The sequence below is a fragment of the Cebidichthys violaceus genome, unplaced genomic scaffold (genome assembly GCF_023349555.1).
Source record: "Cebidichthys violaceus isolate CVI_PGR_0920_01 unplaced genomic scaffold, fCebVio1.0.p SCAF_31, whole genome shotgun sequence".
NCBI lineage: Eukaryota > Metazoa > Chordata > Actinopteri > Perciformes > Stichaeidae > Cebidichthys > Cebidichthys violaceus.
Window position 1 is genome coordinate 403,811 of NW_027176495.1, and position 6,000 is coordinate 409,810.

Genomic DNA, 6,000 nt, shown 5'->3' on the forward strand with positions numbered 1-6,000 from the left:
CTGTTGGAGGAGAAGAGAGTCACTAATACAAAAAAAAAAAAGTGAAAGAAGGCAACCCCGGCAACCATGATGTTGGTTATATTTGTGTAAAGGCTATCAGTGAATGAGGAGGATTAGGACGAGTTAAGGAGATTATGTCACACATTCACCATTCACCCCACCCCGGCAGCCACCCACACACACATGCGCACACACTTAGAAATAACTAGAAAATGTTATTGATCTGTGAGAATGTACAAACAATTGCCAGTGTTTAAATTGAAGACGCGTTGATTCTGCCTTTTGGCATGTGTAGTGTTTTGATTTCTTAAATTAATGCGCAACAAAAGAAGTGGTCGTTACGTGTGATAAATAAGCCTTTAAATAAAAATGGTCACTTAGGAACAACACACTGTCCTCTTGCTTTCTGTTTTTTAACAACGTTTCGGTCAATACGCTTTCATCAGCTTGCTTTTTTTTTTTTTTTGTGGCCCCATAATAAAGGTGTATTGTAGCCTTTATTGTGCGGACTATTTATAAAAGGTATAAAAACACGATATGTGGCCATAAACTTCCAATGGAGGACGAGGCTTTCTGTGGGTCCCTGCAGGGAAATCAAAGGAATATTATAGTGATCTCTCCTCGGGCTTGTTAGTCTCCAGCCTCGGCTGTTCAGCTAAAGGGAAGGCTGAAAGACACAACAATAGCTGATTGCAATTAACTACGCCTCTCCGCCTCGCCCCTGTCCGCTTAAATCGACACTTTGTGAGTCCATATGGCCTTTAGTGTACCGTGGGAATGAACACAATTAAAAGCAGAATATGGATTTCTGGAGTTACCCGGCGAAAGCACAGCAAGCTGTCAAGGTCAGGGTGTCAGTGAGCGGGGCCCTGCAGCCCGGCCGGGGCCCGACCCTCCGGACCGCCGGGCACGGGTGATGGGAGGTGTGCACCGTCAGTAACTGTAACCATTTCCCCCCCAGACAGTTGGTCCATTGATTACTTGATGTGAAGGCATCGTTACAAACGAGATTCGTATGTAATTATGTATTTTATTACTACTAAATATTAGTAATATTATTATATTGTTTATTATCAAAGTGATGAAGATGTTATGTGTTTGTACACTTTTAATGTCTTAAAATGCAGAAGAGACGGTGCATTGTCTGTTTGGATGTATATTGCTTTTTAACTATATCGAGTAAATTGCGTCTGTCTGCTTTTTATTAATCATGACATCACGTGCAGGAGCCGCAGGTTTAACACGTGCAACAGGTTGAACAACACTGTGATTAGTGAAGCCTTAAATGAACACATTGACAAAAGGAAAGACGAATTGCTGACATGCAACAACCTTAGAAAATTGAAATTGAAAATGATTCTTAAGCAGTTTTATGTATATGTAGCAATATGTCATAATAACAAATATCCAATTAGTCAGTAATGTAGCCAAAAGAAAAACTATTTCTTCCTCAGCTATATATGTGACAGTTGTGACTGATCAGCGTCTATAGTGGGCCAACACATTCCCGAGCACTTCTCCATGAATCTTAAGGACAGCATGTGTAGCCAGACACACTTCTGGAGGAAATGAGGAGCACTTGTTTTTATGTCTGAGCCCCATAACCACCCCACCCCTCTATAGCTCTATAATCAAACAACACAACTCAGCATTCCTGATATTGGTTATGGTCATAACTTGTCTGCAGCCACGTCTTCAACCCAGCTCCATTTGTTGTTTTATTCCGAATATGCAATACAATGTGATATTTGGAATTGTGTTTATAGATAAGGCTCATATCGGCATTGTTAATACTCACGTCTTTTGAGTTGGTTATTGGGAGAAGTGACCCCGAAATAAACGAATCTGGAGCAAAAAAAACAAACCTAAATGTAGCAGAAAATATGCGTGCAACACGTGTTTTTTGTTTTTTTGTTGTTGCTTGCAATGCTTCTTGATCCATGAGCAAGGCACTGCCCATCACTTGCTCACACATTCACACGATCGCTCGCACATACACAGACACACTCGCTCACACGCCAGTGACGTCAGGCTGGAGTTTGGAGTAGAAAGCCAAGTGGATGAAGGAAGTGGAGATCTCCACCCTCCAGCCTCCCCCTGACACTTCTCATAAATATTACCGAGGCTTATTTGAGGATCTCGTACCACAAAGTCACACCGTGTCCTGGTTTTAACAAGCTTGCACCTGTCAGAATATCCCCCCAAAAATTACTTTTTTCCTCTTTTCACATCGGGTTGGCACCGTCGGAAGCCTCCAGGCTGCGTTTTTCCCAACTCCAACTTTATGCACCGGCTGTTGCTCCCAGAGCTGGAGGGCTGCTGTCGCCGTTAACCGGTCGCTACAGTCCGGTTCTCCTTTCCGTACAGGGACCCTGCACGTCGGAGGCGAAGATTGTCCGATACAATGTGCAATTCTGTGTCTTAATTTGGGCTCGGCGATCGGCGATCGGCGATCGGCGATCTACTTAGTCAAGTTGGGCAATTCGGGACATTGACTTGCCGATCTCATCGCCGCCGGTAAAGACGTCCCGGAAAGTGCTGCGGTCTCACGAGTTTGAGTGTGTTTTTTTTTTTGTCAGCAAGAACAAGAAGAGAAAGAGGACATTTTTCACTCTCAACTTTGTCGTTAAGTCGAGTGTCCACGATGAGCAAACCCGCCGGCTCAACAAGTGGCTGTCTGGATATTCTGAATGTCAAATCAAGTAAGTGTTCTCTTTCCTGATGCTCCTGGGGAATATTGAGTAGCCCGGTGTGATAGAACAAGTGGTCCATAATGGACCTCTCTCTCTCTCTCTGACACGTAAAACATGAACATAAAGCATGCTGCACGCTGACTGCACGCACCCGAGCTTCACTACAATAACGAAGGCGGCTCGTTCCTCATCGGTGTTGCAGAAATGCGAGTAGTGATCCGTGGGGAATGGCTGTTTCTGTTCCCGAGTGAACACACAGTTGGCTGCGTAAACTTTGAGTCCGTGAGCGGTAATCAAAGCGGTCTCCGTTTGACATCCCTGAAGTTGGAAACCAAGTTTGCAGAAGTAAAAGAAATAATAGCCATGCTCCGAGATGCCACTTGTTGCCTGTAACCTAACTGAGCAACTTCTATAAAAGAGTATAAACAGCGAGATATTTAATCACTGATAATATACGATTTTAAAGCCTGTATAAGAGACTATTCTCTTACTTCTTTGCTGGTTTTCTATTTTTAGACAAATTAATCAACAGCGCGTATCTGTCTGCTACCGTACATTTCTGTACTACTGTAAAAAAAAAAAAAACTTTTAAAAAATAACTCATTTATAGTGTTTTTCAATACAATTGTTGAGTATTTTTCTTGTGGTATTGAAGATTTTCTAGTGGTTTAAGGTTCGACATTAAATTAGATTTTTTTTCTAAACCTTTGCAGTCTCTGTTAGGCCTCACAATAAATGTAAAATTAAATCGCAGCTAGCTATAGGCCTAAAGTATAGATTATTTGTGTGTTTCAAAAGATAGGACATTTCTATAAATTGTACATTTGCCTGTGTGTCTCTTCCAGTGTCGTTTACCTTCGTCACACGTGTTGTTCACGTCAAACTGTTGCTTCTGTCCTTAAATGTGTTCAGATGATACTGATAATAACCAAAATGTTTCAAATGAGAATAAAACAAAGAAAACTACAACATTACAACCACTGTCGCCTCGGTTCTCACCCACATTATGGGTGGTCAGTAATAACATTTCCTTCAAACTGTATTTCCAGTTCTTTTGGCCATGATGGTGATTACGTTAATAGAATATGCCATATATCTTCTAGCAATTACTCAACACAATGGAGACGAATTGGACCCCCACAGCGGGAAATTAAATACATTTCCCCCCTTCACAACAAAATCATGCGCCATTTTATTTAATTGACTCTCAGCAATCTACAGTTTAAATAAAATAAAAAAAATCTTTGGGCACGTTCATTCACCTTCAATTTAAATACGATTACAACTTTTATTTTGGAGGGGGTGCGCAAATGAACTTGACTTGCTGAGCTTTGTTTCATTAAATATCTGTTAATGTGAAATCTACTTCAATGACTATACGGCCAACATTTGTATCATTCTTTTTAAAAAAAACAATCATGGATTCTGCTTGGCCTATCGACAACAACAAGTGGGGATATAAGTTATTCAAGCCTACAGTTGATTTTTTATAATTACTCCCGGGATGAAAAGATGACTTTTAACATGCCAAACAAACTCTTTCAAGACATAAATGCTACATATAAAGTAGGTTCTCTCTATCTTATTGCAATTACACGGCTGTGGCCAACACTTAAATAGCCACCATGGCCTTCTGATTCTTAATAATCTGGCAATTGAAGCCCTATAACTCTCCTCCTGAAGTCATTGTTTCTGCTGCTCAGTAGTTATTCCCATGCTACCCTTTTTGACGGGTCACTGGTGAATCAATGAGCAGGTGGCAAAACGTCAGTGTAATTACATAGACGGCTTTTCCCTCCAGAATAAAAAAAGACTCTCTCATTTACATACAAATATACTTCTTTTTCATAGATTTGAATACAAAATCTTCACACAAAAAAAAAAAAAAAAATCACATTTCTTCATCTACACCGGGGTCGATTTACATACACTTCATTTGAGTTGGTGAAACGAGTTGGTGCGCATTATTCTCATGGTGCAGTGTCACTCCCTAATCCTGGGGCCTATAGACCTGCGGAATAAAGCAGCTGTCGAGTCCCATTATGAAGGGGAGTTGGCAGCTTGTCGAGATCCAGGCAGTCAGACGAGGTTCAATGGGGGAAAATCATTAAGTTAACACTTTCCCCTAATGTCTCCATTGTGCGCCCTCGGGCCATTGTTTTAGAGAGCTCAGATATGACGCTTCCCACCGGACTTTATTCTTGAAATGTGCGCCGTGAATTCCCATGCTCGGCCGAAGTGCGGGGCGCTGTCCAGTGTGTGTGTGTGTGTGTGTGTGTGTGTGTGTGTGTGTGTGTGTGTGTGTGTGTGTGTGTGTGTGTGTGTGTGTGTGTGTGTGTGTGTCAACAAAAAAGTAATTTGTAGGGCGATTTGTCCATGGCTCCACAGTGAAACGTCTAAAACGAGTTCATTTCTGGGATTACTGTACGTCCACAGGGCCAATGTAAGCAGCTGGTCTCACTTTACTGAACTACAGAACTCAACTCCAAAACTCAGTAAAACAACCACGTTCTCAAGTTTTGTATCAACTTTACAAATTGTTCTTGCAATTTATCCAGATGTTCAATATTGACTATAAGCAATAGTCACACTTTGACATGACATTTTATTAATTTAAATGCAGCCCAGGGTATTATTCAGTGAATGGTGTCTTATTTAAGTTTGGGCCTTTCCCAGGTCGGATTCTGGACATCCCATGCAAAGTGTGCGGAGACCGCAGCTCGGGGAAACACTATGGTGTTTACGCCTGTGACGGCTGCTCGGGATTCTTCAAGAGGAGCATCCGCAGAAACAGGACGTACGTCTGTAAATCTGGCTCTCAGGTGAGGCCTCCTCCTCCTCATTTCTTATATGTCCTAATGTATGTCCTATAGGCTGCGTCATCCTCCTTTCCACACAGGTATGTGCGACAAAAGGTGCAAACTTTAGAAGTTAGCAATTGTTTGTTTTGGGGAGAATCAAGCAAGTTGCAGAGATGGAAGCACAATTGTAGTGATGTATGCCTAATAATTCACTCAGTGATATTTTATCAGTAATCTACATTCACTGCACTTGTACCAATATATATTTGTATTGGCATTGTTATCAGAAGCAGGATTTAAGTGACTCGACGTTCCTGGTCCTCCTCCAAAAAATACATTACGAGCTTTACGCACGGAATGCGTATTTTACGCGCATATTCTATTTGCTTTTCCCTTCTGGTGCCGTTTTAAGTCTCATCTGATGAGCCTAATTGAGTCATGCCTGGACCATTAAGTATTGGGCTAAACACCGCGCTGCTATAATGTCCCAGATGTAATCCAATCTA